This window comes from Anomaloglossus baeobatrachus, chromosome 8, assembly GCF_048569485.1.
Source record: "Anomaloglossus baeobatrachus isolate aAnoBae1 chromosome 8, aAnoBae1.hap1, whole genome shotgun sequence".
NCBI lineage: Eukaryota > Metazoa > Chordata > Amphibia > Anura > Aromobatidae > Anomaloglossus > Anomaloglossus baeobatrachus.
Window position 1 is genome coordinate 31,961,222 of NC_134360.1, and position 19,386 is coordinate 31,980,607.

General features: G+C 48.4%; 1 protein-coding gene across 1 annotated transcript in view; it reads right to left on the reverse strand.

The window, feature by feature from the left end:
* The window catches only part of FOXP1 (forkhead box P1), a 918,681-nt gene that overhangs the window by 507,617 nt on the left and 391,678 nt on the right, over positions 1-19,386 (reverse strand). The window contains exon 5 of the mRNA XM_075321416.1: positions 746-816. The gene's annotated coding sequence lies outside the window, so the exon portion shown is untranslated. The remainder of the gene's footprint in view (positions 1-745; positions 817-19,386) is intronic.

Below are 19,386 nucleotides of genomic sequence, written 5' to 3' on the forward strand. Positions count from 1 at the left end.
ATGTCCCCATAATGGCTCCATCCTGATATTGAGATTCTATATATATATATATATATATATATATATATATATATATATATATATATATATATATATCTCAATATCAGGATGGAGCCATTATGGGGACATATGAACCAGGATGGAGCCATTATGGGGACCTCTATACAGGCTGGGACCATGATTGGGGCATGTATACAAGATGGAGCCATATATTCCAGGATATAGACATTATGAGGTCATACACCAAGATGGGGGACAGCACCGGGGCCCATCACACTCTAATTATGCCACTAATGGGAGCATATTCTAACAACATGCCATCAACTGTTTTCCAAGATTAGGAAATCATGGCTGCCTAAGTGCCACCCCAGTCTATAAGTTTTGGCTGGTATTTCAGCTCAGCTCCACTGAAGTGAATGGGAACCATCTGTAATACCAAAAAACAGCCTGAGGATCGATGGTGGCGCTATTTCTGTAAGAAAGCAACCATGTACTGAAAAATTCCAAAGCTCAAAAGGTTATTTTTCAACATAGCATCAGTAATTTACTGACAACGACCAGAAAAATGGGAACAAACAGGAATTTATTGCATGGGCCAAAGTCAAAATGAATACAGGCGAAGGAGGAGGGGTAGACATTTTTTAGAAATTGGAAAAATATTGCACAATATCAGCAGTTTGTATTGACAAATGTGCAACAATTGTATCCAAAAATAACAAACAGAAGAACAAATAAGAGGGGTTACCTTATATAAGGAGCCGGCTCTGCAAAGCAATCTTCACTCACAACCAACCAAAAAGGGCCAATCTCTTTACCCTGAGGACAAAGGAAAGAAAAAATCAAAACAAAACATCAATTGTTTATAAATAAATAAATATGTAAATAAACGAGGAGTGCAGGCGAGCACGTAGGCAATATTTTCATTGGCACATGTTGGGCATAAACAAACGAAAGTAAATAAAATGATGGGAACGTAGAAAAAAATGAATCCAATTGTGCTTAATGGTGAGCAGGGCCGTATTTACCATTAGGCACCCGTGGTCCGGTGCCTAGGGCGGCAGATTGTGAGGGGCGGCACCTTCTGGCAGCAAAAAAAAAAAAAAAAATTTTTTTTTTTTTTTTTTTTTTACATTTTTTTTTTTTGTGGCCGCCGAGCACAGGGAGCTGATTGACCCCGGAACTGCCGGCGCCTGCACTTCCGGGGTCACAGGCGCGCGCCAATCAGCTCCTTCCTCTGTGCTGCGTCCACTGCTGTGTGGACGTCACATGCAGAGCTCACAGCAGGACGCCGTGGAGGACGCCGTGATGGAAGCCGGTGTCAGAAGAGGATACTCACGTGAGCCAGGAAGATGGCGGCGGGCACTGGAGCAGGTAAGTGGATTCATAAGGAGCGTGGGAGTGTCTCTAATGCAGACCAGAGATCTGCGCATGCGGGGGGGAGGCGGCAAAGGCAGATACTGGAGGGAGGCAGAGGCTGAGACTGGGGGGAGGCTGGAGGGAGGCAGAGGCTGAGACTGGGGGGAGGCTGGAGGAAGGCAGAGGCTGAGACTGGGGGGAGGCTGGAGGAAGGCAGAGGCTGAGACTGGGGGGAGGCTGGAGGGAGGCAGAGGCTGAGACTGGGGGGAGGCTGGAGGGAGGCAGAGGCAGAGACTGGGGGGAGGCTGGAGGGAGGCAGAGGCAGAGACTGGAGGGAGGCAGAGGCTGAGACTGGAGGGAGGCAGAGGCTGAGACTGGGGGGAGGCTGGAGGGAGGCAGAGGCTGAGACTGGAGAGAGGCAAAGGCTGAGACTGGGGGGAGGTTGGAGGGAGGCAGAGGCTGAGACTGGAGGGAGGCAGAGGCTGAGGCTGTGGGGAGGCTGGAGGGAGGCAGAGGCTGAGACTGGAGAGAGGCAGAGGCTGAGACTGGGGGGAGGCTGGAGGGAGGCAGAGGCTGAGACTGGGGGAGGCTGGAGGGAGGCAGAGGCAGAGACTGGGGGGAGGCTGGAGGGAGGCAGAGGCAGAGACTGGGGGGAGGCTGGAGGGAGGCAGAGGCTGAGACTGGGGGGAGGCTGGAGAGAGGCAGAGGCTGAGACTGGGGGGAGGCTGGAGGGAGGCAGAGGCTGAGACTGGGGGGAGGCTGGAGGGAGGCAGAGGCAGAGACTGGGGGGAGGCTGGAGGGAGGCAGAGGCTGAGACTGGGGGGAGGCTGGAGGGAGGCAGAGGCAGAGACTGGGGGGAGGCTGGAGGGAGGCAGAGGCAGAGACTGGGGGGGAGGCTGGAGGGAGGCAGAGGCAGAGACTGGGGGGAGGCTGGAGGGAGGCAGAGTCAGAGACTGGGGGGAGGCTGGAGGGAGGCAGAGGCAGAGACTGGGGGAGGCTGGAGGGAGGCAGAGGCTGAGACTGGAGGGAGGCTGAGACTGGGGGGAGGCTGGAGGGAGACTGAGGCTGAGACTGGGGGGAGGCTGGAGGGAGGCTGAGGCTGAGACTGGAGGGAGGCTGAGGCTGAGACTGGGGGGAGGCTGGAGGGAGGCAGAGGCAGAGACTGGGGGGAGGCTGGAGGGAGGCAGAGACTGGGGGGAGGCTGGAGGGAGGCTGAGGCTGAGACTGGAGGGAGGCTGAAGCTGAGACTTGAGGGAGGCAGAGGCTGAGACTGGAGGGAGGCTGAGACTGGGGGGAGGCTGGAGGGAGACTGAGGCTGAGACTGGGGGGAGGCTGGAGGGAGGCTGAGGCTGAGACTGGAGGGAGGCTGAGGCAGAGACTGGGGGGAGGCTGGAGGGAGGCAGAGGCAGAGACTGGGGGGAGGCTGGAGGGAGGCAGAGGCAGAGACTGGGGGGAGGCTGGAGGGAGGCTGAGGCTGAGACTGGAGGGAGGCTGAGGCTGAGACTTGAGGGAGGCTGAGGCTGAGACTGGAGGGAGGCTGGAGGGAGGCTGAGGCGGAGACTGGGGCAGGCTGAGGCTGGGGGGAGGCAAAGGCTGAGACTGGGGAAGAGAGGCTGATGCTGAGGGAAGATAGAGGCTGATGCTGGGGGAGAGAGGCTGATGCTGGGGGAGTGGGAGAGAGGGGCTAATGCTAGAGACAGAGGACAAGGGATGAGGGATAGTGCAATGACAAAATCGATTGGGTGGGGGGAGTGTAAGGACTCAGAATAAGAGGGGGCAGCATTGGGAGCTCATTGTGAAGAAGGGGCAGCATGTGTGGGATCAGTATGGAGTGGAGCAATGTAGGGGAGTCAATATCAAGAGTGGGGTAGTGTGTGTGTGGGGGGTCTCAGCATAAGCGTTAGTGTGGTGGTCTTAGCATGAGTGGGGCAACATGAAGGTCTCATTATGGAAAAGAGGAAGGCAGCATTAGGAGCTCATGGAGAGGGACAGCATGCATGGGACATTGTGAGAAGGGGGCAGCATGCATGGGACACTGAGGAGGGGGCAGCATGCATGAGACATTGTGAGGAGGGGGCAGCATGCATGGGACATTGTGAGAAGGGGGCAGCATGCATGGGACACTGAGGAGGGGGCAGCATGCATGAGACATTGTGAGGAGGGAGCAGCATGCATGGGACATTGTGAGGAAGGAGCAGCATGCATGGGACATTGTGAGGAGGGAGCATCAAGCATGAGACATTGTGCGGAGGGAGCAGCATGCATGGGACATTGTGAGGAGGGAGCAGCATGCATGGGACATTGTGAGGCGGGAGCAGCATACATGAAACATTGTGAGGAGGGGGCAGCATGCATGAGACATTGTGAGGAGGGAGCAGCATGCATGGGACATTGTGAGGAAGGAGCAGCATGCATGGGACATTGTGAGGAGGTAGCATCAAGCATGAGACATTGTGCGGAGGGAGCAGCATGCATGGGACATTGTGAGGAGGGAGCAGCATGCATGGGACATTGTGAGGCGGGAGCAGCATACATGAAACATTGTGAGGAGGGGGCAGCATGCATGAGACATTGTGAGGAGGGAGCAGCATTCATGGGACATTGTGAGGAGGGAGCAGCATACATGAGACATTGTGAGGAGGGGGCAGCATGCATGAGACATTGTGAGGAGGGAGCAGCATGCATGGGACATTGTGAGGAGGGGGCAGCATGCATGGGACATTGTGAGGAGGGGGCAGCATGCAAGGGACATTGTGAGGAGGGGGCAGCATTCATGGGACATTGTGAGGAGGGGGCAGCATGCATGGGACATTGTGAGGAGGGGGCAGCAAGCATGGGACATTGTGAGGAGGGAGCAGCATGCATGGGACATTGTGACGAGGGAGCAGCATGCATGGGACATTGTGAGGAGGGGGCAGCATGCATGGGACATTGTGAGGAGGGGGCAGCATGCATGGGACATTGTGAGGAGGGGGCAGCATGCATGGGACATTGTGAGGAGGGGGCAGCATGCATGGGACATTGTCCTCACATCATGCTGCTCCCTCCTCACAATGTACAGATCATATTTCATAATCGAGGAAGGTGTGGTGGATATACAGTAGTTTATAAGGGAGGGCAGTGTGGTGTTTATTAGGGGCAGTGTCACAGTCACAGTATATAAGTGGGGACGGTGTGGTGGGAATATTTTATACTCATGCTATGTTTTGATGTGCCTGTGGTGATTCCCATTGGGGGGGGTTCGTTTCTTATTGATACTTTTTAAAGTGTTTTACAGAGTAGATCTGCCTTAAACAGATGTCGTGTGCGAAAACTCAGTTTTACGTTGTCACTAAGGGGCGCGACCACTTAAAGTGCCTAGGGCAGCACGAAGGCAAAATACAGCCCTGATGGTGAGTGACATCCAAAGAGGTAATAAAAACAATATGTCACAGGACGGTCGCTTATCAGTACCAGCCGGCACCAGGCTCTCCAAATCACAAGGACAACACGGGCGTTCCGAAAACAGAGGAGACGGCTTTGTACTCAAGAGTTAAAAAGTGCGGTGAGACGACCCCGGCTACTAACGTGTCCATTCAGAGGTAGATGAACGAGGACGCTCAGCATGGAACTTATCAACTTTGGGGGAATCTATAGTCACGACCTACCCAAAAAAATATTTGGAAGCCATAATTTAATCACGGCTTTTACCCCCAAAAAAGTCATAATAATAATAATCTTTATTTCTATAGTGCCAACATATTCCGCAGCGCAAGTCATAGCTAAAACCAATAGCAAATTGCAGAAAAAAGCAACACAAAATAAAAAAAAAAGCTTCACAAATCAAACCTCAAAATCCTTTTCTTTAAATAAAAAAAAAAAAAAAAAAAAAAAAAAAAAGAGTCAGCTGAAGCTCGTCCCTCTCTGTAAGGCAACTGGCTGCTGCAGGAGCTCTCCCCCATTATATTCGCAAAAGGAGACCAGTACAGTGAAGCATTTCCCCTTTAACAACTTTGGGTGCATCTATGTTCATGACCTACCCAAAATATACTTGGAGATCACAATTTAATCACGGTTTTTACCCCAAAACGTTATATCTAAAACCAATCCGAAATTGCAAAAAAAAAGAGCAACACAAAATAAAAAGTTCCACAAATCAAATCTCAAAATCCTTTTCTTTAAAAAAAAGAAAAAAAAAGTCAACTGAAGCTCGTCCCTGGCTGTAAGGCAACTGTGCAGCGCAGGAGCTCTCCCCCATTATATGTGCAAAAGGAGACCAGTATAGCAAAGCAATTCCCCTTTAACAACTTTGGGTGCATCTATGTTCATGACCTACCCAAAATATACTTGGAGGTCACAATTTAATCATGGCTTTTACCCCAAAAAGTTATATCTAAAACCAATAGGAAATTGCAGAAAAAAGCAACACAAAATAAAAAATAACTTCACAAATCAAACCTCAAAATCCTTTTCTTTAAAAAAAAAAAAAAAAGTCAACTGAAGCTCGTCCCTGGCTGTAAGGCAACTGTCCGATGCAGGAGCTCTCCCCCACTATATGTGCAAAAGGAGACCAGTATAACAAATCCTTTCCCCTTTAACACTAGAACTACTGAGGTAGTCATTTTGACTACTTTGCACCATGTATTTCTATATAGGTGTCACGAGTCCAGTAGTTCTAGTGTTAACAACTTTGGGTGTATATATGTTCACCACCTACCCAAAAAATACTTGAAGGTCACAATTTAATCACGGCTTTTACTCAAAAAGTCATATCTAAAACCAATAGGAAATTGCAGAAAAAAGAAACACAAAATAAAAAAATTCCACAAATCAAATCTCAAAATCCTTTTCATTAAAAAAAAAATAATATATATATATATATATATATATATATCAGCTGAAGCTCGTCCCTCTCTGTAAGGCAACTGTGTAATGCAAGAGCTCTCCCCAACTGTATGAGCAAAAGGAGACCAGTATAGCAAATCCTTTCCCCTTTAACAACTTTGGTGGAATCTATGTTCCCCACCTACCCAAAAAAATACTTGGAGGTCACAATTTATTCATGGCTTTTACCCCCCCAAAAAGGCATATTTATAACCAATAGGTAATTTCAGAAAAAAAGCTACACAAGATGAAAAAATTCCACAAATCAAACCTCAAAATCCTTTTCTTTAAAAAAATAAATAAATAAATAAATAAATAAATAAAAAATCAACTGAAGCTCGTCCCTGGCTGTAAGGCACCTGGCTGCTGCAGGAGATCTCCCCCATTATATGCGCAAAAGGAGACCAGGACAGCGAAGCATTCTGCCTTTAACAACTTTGGGGGAATCTATGTTCATGACCTACCCCAAAAAATACTTGGAAGCCACAATTTCATCATGGCTTTTACCCAAGAAAGTGATATCTAAAAGCAATAGGAAATTGCAGAAAAAAGCAAAACAAAATAAAACAATTCCACAAATCAAAAACCTCAAAATCCTTTTCAATTAAAAAAAAAAAAAAAAAAAATCAACTGAAACTCGTCCCTGGCTGTAAGGCAACTGGCTGCTGCAGGAGCTCTCCCCCGCTGCTCAATGTGCTAAATTATACCGGAATGGTAAATTATTTCCCCTTTAACAACTTTGGCTTCATCTATGTTCATGACCTACCCAAAAAATATTTAGAGGTCACATAAGCATTATGGATTTTACCAAATAGAAGCTATGTCTAAAACTATTAAAAAATTGCAGAAAAAAAAAGAGAAACATAAAACAAACGTGTTCCACAATTCAAACATGAAGATCCTTTCTCTTTTGATCGTGCCTAATGTGTGCCATTTCCAGGCAATTTTCTTTTTTTTACCTCTATAAACTTTCAGCTGAATCTCGTCCCTGGCTGTAAGTCAACTGTCTGCTGCAGGAGCTCTCCCCCACTTCTTTAAGACCAAATAATATGCACTAATAAGGGCACCCCCCAAGGGCGGAATGATCGCGGTCACAGGGATGGAAACTCAACCAGGTCCGGGGGTGCAGCTGGTTGTGCATCCGAGGCTGAAATACATTGCAGTGCAGAGACCCGTCGGCTCCCTGTACTGCGATATACACGCTACCGGTCGTACAGAAGCTTTCACCTGTGTCCCAATAGCACCGACACCAATGAATGCTGCCGGCCACTGCGCACTGGCTACACAAGAGGGTGCTGCGCGACGTAGAAGCCAGTGATGGAGAGTACAACATGTTGTTGCTTTTGAATTAGACATAACGAAGGCATATTTACCAGGATAGGGAAATATATACCAGGAAGGGGACAGTATATATCAGGTGGGGGACATATACACAAAGAGGGGGACAGTATACACCAGGAGGGGGACAGTATACACCAGGAGGGGCCCAGCAGAGGGACAGTATACACCAAAAGGGCCCCAGGACGGGGACAGTAGATACCAGGAGGGGCTCAGGAGAGAGACCGTAGATACCAGGAGGGGGACAGTATACACCAGGAGGGGCCAAGGAGGAGGACAGTAGATAACAGGAGGGGGATAGTATACACCAGGAGGGGGACAGTATACACCAGGAGGGGCCCAGCAGAGGGACAGTATACACCAAAAGGGCCCCAGGACGGGGACAGTAGATACCAGGAGGGGCTCAGGAGAGAGACAGTAGATACCAGGAGGGGGACAGTATACACCAGGAGGGGCCAAGGAGGAGGACAGTAGATAACAGGAGGGGGATAGTATATACCAGGAGGGCACCAGGAGGAGGACAGTAGATACCAGGAGGTGGATAGTATATACCAGGAGGGCCCCAGGAGGGGGAACAGTAGATACCAGGAGGGGCACAGTATATACCAGGAGGGCCCCAGGAGGGGGACAGTAGATACCAGGACAGGGACAGTATATACCAGGAGGGCCCCAGGAAGGGGACAGTATATACCAGGGGGACCCCAGGATGGTTACATATATACCAGGATGGTGACATATACTGTATACCAGGATGGGGACATTTTAACCAGGATGCGGTTATGTATACACCAGGATGTGGTTAGAATGGGGAATATATATACTAGGTTGGTTTGACATATATACCAGGATGGGGATATATATACCAGGATTTGGGACATGTTTACAAGGAAAGAGCCAAGAATGGGGGACATCAGAACAGGGTGGGGGACATTACTACATAATGGGGGGGGGCTACTTGTATATCTTTATAAGATTTAGAATTCTACATGTATAAATACCCATACATACCTCTAACCAACATAAGGGAGGGGGGGGAGGTTCAAATTTTGCACTTGGACCCATCGCCATTGGCACCACCGATCCTATAATTTGGGTTGCACGCCTTTTGCTTTTGCCATTGGTGGCATATCGATATTGTACTGTCCATTATAAAGTTATGGCCCCCCGATCTGCTGATCTTTTCTGCCCAGATCACTCTTGACCCATCCTTGGTGAGAAGATTTGGATAGTCCCAGAATGGGGAACCTAGTCACCATAAAAATATCGGATGTCACCGAGGAGATCCGCCACGCAGGAAAAGAATCCAGACGCCACGATTAATTATGTATCGTGTTTTAACGGAAAAGCTGAACTGGAAATCAAGAAGATAATTGTTTGATAATTATTTGCAACAATAGATAATAATTTGTAACTATATAGAAAGCCACTTAATGAATTGTAATTGAGCTTTGGTTCAGGGCTGATCGTAAATATAACAACACAATTAAGCAATTATCTTGTTTTTATTATAATCACTGCATTTTTTTTATTTTTTTTTTTGCAAAACAATTTGCAATTTATGTGAACAAATTAGTCTGGATTTATTTTTTTTTCTTATTCTATAAATGAGAGCGATGGTATCAAGGGGAATCTTCATATGAATGGATCTAAGCTTCAGCATAGGCACAGCCGCCAGTCCTGACAAAGAGGGTCCCTGGGCTTTTTAAATGGTAAGTCCTCGGTGGTGAGCTAAAATCTCAGTGACCAAGACTGGTTGACTCTATGGCAGACACATATAACAAAGTTGGCCTCGTAGGGGTCCCAAATTTGCCGAGAGAAAAGTATTCACCACCAGTAAAAAGGATGAATGCAAGGGGGTATAAATATAAACGCTGGGCATCGAAGCACCTTGAGGTCTCTTTTCAAGATTATTGAGTACCTCTAGCCTTGGGTCTAGAAGGGGAACAATGTTGGTGATGGTCCTTAAAGTGGTGGACGTGCCTTAGCTTCCAAAAGTGATGTACACCTCGTGGCATGGTGTCCATGTCTTTTCCCTACAGTCTGGCTGTCACAAGTGTGTCACGTCCGCTTGGTACATCTTATATTGGAGTGGATTTACTTTCTTTTGATGCTGAAAGAGTTAAAGATGCCTTCCCTTCTGGCTGAGATTTCTCATAGCCTTAATCGCAGCTTCAACATCTTGTCATCATGCCCTTCAGTTATATTTACCCACTCCTGGCTTTACTCTATGCCAGTTATATATATTCTATACAGACTACTTTGAAGGAGCTGAGGTGTTGTTTCCATTGCAGCTGAGAAGTTATCTACTGAAGAAATCAAGGAGTACTATTTGTTGTGGCTTTCCCCATCTGTTTGTCTTCCCTTCCTTGTGTTCCTTTATTGTAGTAGTGGGACTAGTGACTTATATTGGAGTGGATTTACTTTCTTTTGATGCTGAAAGAGTTAAAGATGCCTTCCCTTCTGGCTGAGATTTCTCATAGCCTTAATCGCAGCTTCAACATCTTGTCATCATGCCCTTCAGTTATATTTACCCACTCCTGGCTTTACTCCATGCCAGTTATATATATTCTATACAGACTACTTTGAAGGAGCTGAGGTGTTGTTTCCATTGCAGCTGAGAAGTTTCCTACTAAAGAAATCAAGGAGTACTATTTGTTGTGGCTTTCCCCATCTGCTTGTCTTCCCTTCCTTGTGTTCCTTTATTGTAGTAGTGGGACTAGTGTCCCACTGGCCTACATCCTAATCAGGGTAAGTTTAGGGTCAGCGAGGGATTAGGCATGTGATGGTGCATGAGGGTAAGTCCCGTCTAAGGTCATTAAGGAATGCAGGGATCAGTCACAGGTGTGAGGTGGTGACCCCTCTTCCCTCTCCTTATTTCCAGGCCTTTCTGTACATCTTCCCTGTTTTTCCTCTGTGTTGTGCCTCACATGACACTGGCATTGAATATTTGTATTTCTTTAAGATAATAATAATAATAATCTTTATTTCTATAGCGCCAACATATTCCGCAGCGCTGTACAATTCAGGAGGCTCATATACATATCATATACAGAAACCTATACAAACAAGTAACAATTATAGAAGATAGAATATTTAAAGGGAAAAATGGCAACCCTGCTCGTGAGAGCTTACAATCTACAATGAGATGGGGGGAGGGGCAAGGTACAAGTGCTTATTTACAATGACAATCCAGCCATCTCATGGGGGATAGATAATGGCTTCCTGGACCAGTTGGCCAGAGCCTTGAGATGCATTTGGGTGCCATGGAGTTTGACGTGGGGTTATGTTCTGAGAAGTTATAGAGGGATTAGGTGAAATTAGTTTGGCTAGGGAGTGTGATAGGCCGCCCTAAGATATAAGGTCTTCATTTCTACTAGCCTTAATCACAGACGCAGCATCTTGTCATCATGCCCTTCCGCTAGATTTACCCACTCCTGGCTTTACTGCATGCCAGTGATAGATCGTCTATATTGACAATGTTCAAGGAGCCTGTCTCTGGAGAAGCTGAGGTGTTAGTTTTGTTGTAGTTGTGAAGTTTCCTGCTGAAGAAACCAAGCAGTGGCATTTGTTGTGATTTTTCCCACCCATTTGTCTTCCCTTCCTTGTGTGGTTTTATTGTAGTAGAGGAACTAGCATCCTGCTGGCCTACACCCTAGTCAGGGTCAGCGAGGGACTAGGCATGTGACGGTGCATGGAGGGAAGGCCCATCTAAGAATATTAGGGAGTGTGAGATGGTGACCCCTGTCCCCGCTCCTTATTTCCACGGCTCTCCTGTACATCCTTCCCTGGTTTTTCCTCTCTGTTGCGCCCCATGTTGGGCGTTTCCTTACCCCAGCGTGACGGGGTCATTATACTTCAAAAACTCTGATTATTACCGCCATCCCCTGCATAGTCTATTATTTCTACCATCTATAAAGACCCTGACTTTATTTCACTCCATGATGAGTCGACAATCTGCAGACAGCTTTTTGTGGTGACTGTCTACAGAACGGCACATAAAAATAACCACAGAACATGGAGTAATGGCTCGCAGACCGACCATACGTCGCATTCGGTGGAGCATTATTTTTAGATATTCACTGCTCAAAGGGCCAACATCAAAGAAAGGGCTGCGAGGTGTTAAATCACGGGAGCTTGCAGAAATTATATTAGGCAAAACTCGTGTCCTCAAAAACAGGTCATGGACGCAAGGTGAGAAATATATATATATAAAAAAGAGAAAAATAAAGGACATTCTAGAATTCCAATACAAGGGGTTCCTTTTAAAACTTTGTATCAAGTTGGAAGGTTGCCGTTTATCCACAGGATTGTGCAATAAGTTACTGACAGGTGGCAGTTTAACTGACTATTCCAACTTGGCAGTTTAACTGCCGATTCCAAATCGGCAGTTGGCACATTCAACCTCCACTCAGCCCAGCTGTAGGGATAAGTGGGGCTGCAGGTTAACCCCCCTGAGGATCCTCAAGTAATCAGTTATCCTATGAATACATAGCTTCCAACATACAGTATGAGCACCCACATACTCTGCTATATACAGTATGAGCACCCAGATAGCCTCCTATATACAGTATGAGCACCCACATAGCATCATACATAAAGTATGAGCCCCCACATAGTCCCCTATATATAGTATGAGCCCCCACATAATCCTATATACAGTATGAGCCCCCATATAGCCTCCTATATACAGTATGAGCCCACATATAGTCTCCTATATACAGTATAAGCACCCACATAGCATCATACATACAGTATGAGCCCTACACACAGCCCCTATGTATAGTATGGGCCCCACACACAGACCCTATATACAGTATGAGCCTAAACCCCTACACAGCACTCGAATAAACAGTATGAGCCCCTACACAGTGAACTTAAATACAGGATGAGCCCCAAATATCCCCCTATATACAAAATAAGCCCACACACATCCCTTATATATACACAGTATGAGCCCACACATCCCTCCTATATACAGTATGAGCCCACACATCCTCTCTTTATGCAGTATGAGCCCACACACAGCCCTTATATACAGTATCAGCCCACACACTGCCTCCTTTATACAGTATGAGCCAACACACAAACCCTATATACAGTATGAGCCCACACACTGCCTCCTATATACAGTATGAGCCAACACACAACCCCTATATACAGTATGAGCCCACACACTGCCTCCTATATACAGTATGAGCCAACACACAACCCCTATATACAGTATGAGCCCACACACTGCCTCCTATATACAGTATGAGCCAACACACAATCCCTATATACAGTATGAGCCCACACACTGCCTCCTATATACAGTATGAGCCAACACACAAACCCTATATACAGTATGAGCCCACACACTGCCTCCTATATACAGTATGAGCCCACACACATCCCCTCTATATACAGTATGAGAGCACACACAGCCCCTCTATGTTCAGTATAAGCCCATACACAGCCCACTATATGCAATATGAGCCCACACACATCCCCTCTATATACAGTATGAGCCCACATGCAACCCCTACATGCAATATGAGCCCCCACATAGCCTCCTATATAGCCAACACACAATCCCTAATATACAGTATGAGCCCCCATATAGCCCCTTTATACAGTATGAGCCCATACACAACCATTATATACAGTGTGAGCCCACATATAGTCGCTATATACAGTATGAGCCCACATATAGCCGCTATATACAGTATGAGCCCACATATAGCCGCTATATACAGTATGAGCCCACATATAGCCGCTATATACAGTATGAGCCCACATATAGCCGCTATATACAGTATGAGCGCACATATAGCCGCTATATACAGTATGAGCCCACATATAGCCGCTATATACAGTATGAGCCCACATATAGCTGCTATATACAGTATGAGCCCACATATAGCCGCTATATACAGTATGAGCCCACATATAGCCGCTATATACAGTATGAGCCCACATATAGCCGCTATATACAGTATGAGCCCTCACAGCCCCCCATATACAGTATGAGTATCAGATTCTGCATTGGGGTCTAGAAGCTCCAGGTTACACCTTTAATGTCCCATACTTGCCTGTGACAGGTCACAATCCACCCATTGAGGTACAAACACATAAAATAGAATTTTACTAAATAGATTTTTATTTTTTTAAGTGATCCAAAGAATACCAAATAAGAGAAAGGCCGTTTCCGTATTTAATCTCATTACGCGAGGCTCAGCGCACCTCTCTATAAACTGACTGAACTTACAATTAATTACCATTTTCACATTATAATGCGATAATTAATGCCCTTAAGGTTTTCTGATATTAAAATTAAGCTTACCCCATCACCGAGGTATTCCTCCACGCTGACTGCTCAGATATACAGCTTCCATATGTTCTGACATGTGCAAAGATCACAGTTTTCGTTTTCCTGCATCTAAGATTCCTTTTCTAGAATTTTCAGGGTTGTGGCTCCAGAACCTGGGCCCTGGTGTCTGAAGGGTCACATTTTGACCCCAAAGGAAGGATCACCTGACTCATAAATGCTAAATCTCCGGGAAACTAGTGAAAGGCTCCTCCGGACTCCGGGAAGACAATAATCCTGAAACTCTCTAGAACCCAGCCGTATTTTTAGGGATCTTATTTGTGACACTGTGATACATCATCATCAGTAAAGGCCCAGCGTCCAAATAATAGGAGGGTGTCGGAGAGTAGTGATGAGCGAGCACTACCATGCTTGGGGGCTGCGTAGTCATAAGAAGTTGGTGCTCGGATGGGCGCGACTTGATTACTGATGAGTAGTGCCCGCTCATCACTAGTCACTAGTACTGAGCACCCGAGCATGGTAGTGCCCGCTCATCACTAGTCACTAGTACTGAGCACCCGAGCATGGTAGTGCCCGCTCATCACTAGTCACTAGTACTGAGCACCCGAGCATGATAGTGTCCGCTCATCACTAGTTACCAGTACTGAGCACCTGAGCATGGTAGTGCCCGCTCATCACTAGTTACCAGTACTGAGCACCCGAGCATGGTAGTGCCCGCTCATCACTAGTTACCAGTACTGAGCACCTGAGCATGGTAGTGCCCGCTCATCACTAGTTACCAGTACTGAGCACCTGAGCATGGTAGTGCCCGCTCATCACTAGTCACTAGTACTGAGCACCCGAGCATGGTAGTGCCCACTCATCACTAGTTACGAGTACTGAGCACCCGAGCATGGTAGTGCCCGCTCATCACTAGTTACCAGTACTGAGCACCCGAGCATGGTAGTGCCCGCTCATCACTAGTTACCAGTACTGAGCACCCGAGCATGGTAGTGCCCGCTCATCACTAGTTACGAGTACTGAGCACCCGAGCATGGTAGTGCCCGCTCATCACTAGTTACGAGTACAGAGCACCCGAGCATGGTAGTGCCCGCTCATCACTAGTTACGAGTACCGAGCACCCGAGCATGGTAGTGCCCGCTCATCACTAGTTACGAGTACCGAGCACCCGAGCATGGTAGTGCCCGCTCATCACTAGTTACCAGTACCCGGCACCTGAGCATGGTAGTGCCCGCTCATCACTAGTTACCAGTACCCGGCACCCGAGCATGGTAGTGCCCGCTCATCACTAGTTACGAGTACTGAGCACCCGAGCATTGTAGTGCCCGCTCATCACTAGTTACGAGTACAGAGCACCCGAGCATGGTAGTGCCCGCTCATCACTAGTTACGAGTACCGAGCACCCGAGCATGGTAGTGCCCGCTCATCACTAGTTACGAGTACCGAGCACCCGAGCATGGTAGTGTCCGCTCATCACTAGTTACGAGTACAGAGCACCCGAGCATGGTAGTGTCCGCTCATCACTAGTTACGAGTACTGAGCACCCGAACATGGTAGTGCCCGCTCATCACTAGTTACCAGTACTGAGCACCCGAGCATGGTAGTGCCCGCTCATCACTAGTTACGAGTACTGAGCACCCGAGCATGGTAGTGCCCGCTCATCACTAGTTACGAGTACTGAGCACCCGAGCATGGTAGTGCCCGCTCATCACTAGTTACGAGTACAGAGCACCCGAGCATGGTAGTGCCCGCTCATCACTAGTTACGAGTACCGAGCACCCGAGCATGGTAGTGCCCGCTCATCACTAGTTACGAGTACAGAGCACCCGAGCATGGTAGTGCCCGCTCATCACTAGTTACGAGTACTGAGCACCCGAGCATGGTAGTGCCCGCTCATCACTAGTTACGAGTACTGAGCACCCGAGCATGGTAGTGTCCGCTCATCACTAGTTACGAGTACAGAGCACCCGAGCATGGTAGTGTCCGCTCATCACTAGTTACGAGTACTGAGCACCCGAGCATGGTAGTGCCCGCTCATCACTAGTTACCAGTACTGAGCACCCGAGCATGGTAGTGCCCGCTCATCACTAGTTACGAGTACTGAGCACCCGAGCATGGTAGTGCCCGCTCATCACTAGTTACGAGTACTGAGCACCCGAGCATGGTAGTGCCCGCTCATCACTAGTTACGAGTACTGAGCACCCGAGCATGGTAGTGCCCGCTCATCACTAGTTACGAGTACTGAGCACCCGAGCATGGTAGTGCCCGCTCATCACTAGTTACGAGTACTGAGCACCCGAGCATGGTAGTGCTCGCTCATCACTAGTTACAAGTACTGAGCACCTGAGCATGGTAGTGCCCACTCATCACTAGTTACCAGTACTGAGCACCCGAGCATGGTAGTGCCCGCTCATCACTAGTTACCAGTACTGAGCACCCGAGCATGGTAGTGCCCGCTCATCACTAGTTACCAGTACTGAGCACCCGAGCATGGTAGTGCTCGCTCATCACTAGTTACAAGTACTGAGCACCTAAGCATGGTAGTGCCCACTCATCACTAGTTACCAGTACTGAGCACCCGAGCATGGTAGTGCCCGCTCATCACTAGTTACCAGTACTGAGCACCCGAGGATGGTAGTGCCCGCTCATCACTAGTTACCAGTACTGAGCACCCGAGGATGGTAGTGCCCGCTCATCACTAGTTACAGGTACTGAGCACCCGAGCATGGTAGTGCCCGCTCATCACTAGTTACCAGTACTGAGCACCCGAGCATGGTAGTGCCCGCTCATCACTAGTTACCAGTACTGAGCACCCGAGCATGGTAGTGCTCGCTCATCACTAGTTACAAGTACTGAGCACCTAAGCATGGTAGTGCCCACTCATCACTAGTTACCAGTACTGAGCACCCGAGCATGGTAGTGCCCGCTCATCACTAGTTACCAGTACTGAGCACCCGAGGATGGTAGTGCCCGCTCATCACTAGTTACCAGTACTGAGCACCCGAGGATGGTAGTGCCCGCTCATCACTAGTTACAGGTACTGAGCACCCGAGCATGGTAGTGCCCGCTCATCACTAGTTACCAGTACTGAGCACCCGAGCATGGTAGTGCCCGCTCATCACTAGTTACCAGTACTGAGCACCCGAGCATGGTAGTGCTCGCTCATCACTAGTTACAAGTACTGAGCACCTAAGCATGGTAGTGCCCACTCATCACTAGTTACCAGTACTGAGCACCCGAGCATGGTAGTGCCCGCTCATCACTAGTTACCAGTACTGAGCACCCGAGGATGGTAGTGCCCGCTCATCACTAGTTACCAGTACTGAGCACCCGAGCATGGTAGTGCCCGCTCATCACTAGTTACAGGTACTGAGCACCCGAGCATGGTAGTGCCCGCTCATCACTAGTTACCAGTACTAAGCACCCGAGCATGGTAGTGCCCGCTCATCACTAGTTACAAGTACTGAGCACCTGAGCATGGTAATGCCCGCTCATCACTAGTTACCAGTACTAAGCACCCGAGCATGGTAGTGCCCGCTCATCACTAGTTACAAGTACTGAGCACCTGAGCATGGTAGTGCCCGCTCATCACTAGTTACCAGTACTGAGCACCCGAGGATGGTAGTGCTCGCTCATCACTAGTTACAAGTACTGAGCACCTGAGCATGGTAGTGCCTGCTCATCACTAGTTACAAGTACTGAGCACCCGAGCATGGTAGTGCCCGCTCATCACTAGTTACCAGTACTGAGCACCCGAGCATGGTAGTGCCCGCTCATCACTAGTTACGAGTACTGAACACCCGAGCATGATAGTGCCCGCTCATCACTAGTTACAAGTACTGAGCACCTGAGTATGGTAGTGCCCGCTCATCACTAGTTACCAGTACTAAGCACCCGAGCATGGTAGTGCCCGCTCATCACTAGTTACCAGTACTGAGCACCCGAGCATGGTAGTGCCTGCTCATCACTAGTTACAAGTACTGAGCCCCCGAGCATGGTAGTGCCCGCTCATCACTAGTTACCAGTACTGAGCACCCGAGCATGGTAGTGCCCGCTCATCACTAGTTACTAGTACTGAGCACCTGAGCATGGTAGTGCCTGCTCATCACTAGTTACAAGTACTGAGCACCCGAGCATGGTAGTGCCCGCTCATCACTAGTTACCAGTACTGAGCACCCGAGCATGGTAGTGCTCGCTCATCACTAGTTACAAGTACTGAGCACCTGAGCATGGTAGTGCCCACTCATCACTAGTTACCAGTACTGAGCACCCGAGCATGGTAGTGCTCGCTCATCACTAGTTACAAGTACTGAGCACCTGAGCATGGTAGTGCCCACTCATCACTAGTTACCAGTACTGAGCACCCGAGCATGGTAGTGCCCGCTCATCACTAGTTACCAGTACTGAGCACCCGAGGATGGTAGTGCCCGCTCATCACTAGTTACCAGTACTGAGCACCCGAGGATGGTAGTGCCCGCTCATCACTAGTTACAGGTACTGAGCACCCGAGCATGGTAGTGCCCGCTCATCACTAGTTACCAGTACTAAGCACCCGAGCATGGTAGTGCCCGCTCATCACTAGTTACAAGTACTGAGCACCTGAGCATGGTAATGCCCGCTCATCACTAGTTACCAGTACTAAGCACCCGAGCATGGTAGTGCCCGCTCATCACTAGTTACAAGTACTGAGCACCTGAGCATGGTAGTGCCCGCTCATCACTAGTTACCAGTACTGAGCACCCGAGCATGGTAGTGCTCGCTCATCACTAGTTACAAGTACTGAGCACCTGAGCATGGTAGTGCTCGCTCATCACTAGTTACAAGTACTGAGCACCCGAGGATGGTAGTGCTCGCTCATCACTAGTTACAAGTACTGAGCACCTGAGCATGGTAGTGCCCGCTCATCACTAGTTACCAGTACTGAGCACCCGAGCATGGTAGTGCCCGCTCATCACTAGTTACGAGTACTGAACACCCGAGCATGATAGTGCCCGCTCATCACTAGTTACAAGTACTGAGCCCCCGAGCATGGTAGTGCCCGCTCATCACTAGTTACAAGTACTGAGCACCCGAGCATGGTAGTGCCTGCTCATCACTAGTTACCAGTACTGAGCACCTAAGCATGGTAGTGCCTGCTCATCACTAGTTACAAGTACTGAGCACCTGAGCATGGTAGTGCCCGCTCATTACTAGTTACAAGTACTGAGCACCCGAGCATGGTAGTGCCCGCTCATCACTAGTTACCAGTACTGAGCACCTGAGCATGGTAGTGTCCACTCATCACTAGTTACGAGTACTGAGCACCTGAGCATGGTAGTGCCCGCTCATTACTAGTTACAAGTACTGAGCACCCGAGCATGGTAGTGCCCGCTCATCACTAGTTACCAGTACTGAGCACCCGAGCATGGTAGTGCCCGCTCATTACTAGTTACAAGTACTGAGCACCCGAGCATGGTAGTGCCCGCTCATCACTAGTTACCAGTACTGAGCACCTGAGCATGGTAGTGTCCACTCATCACTAG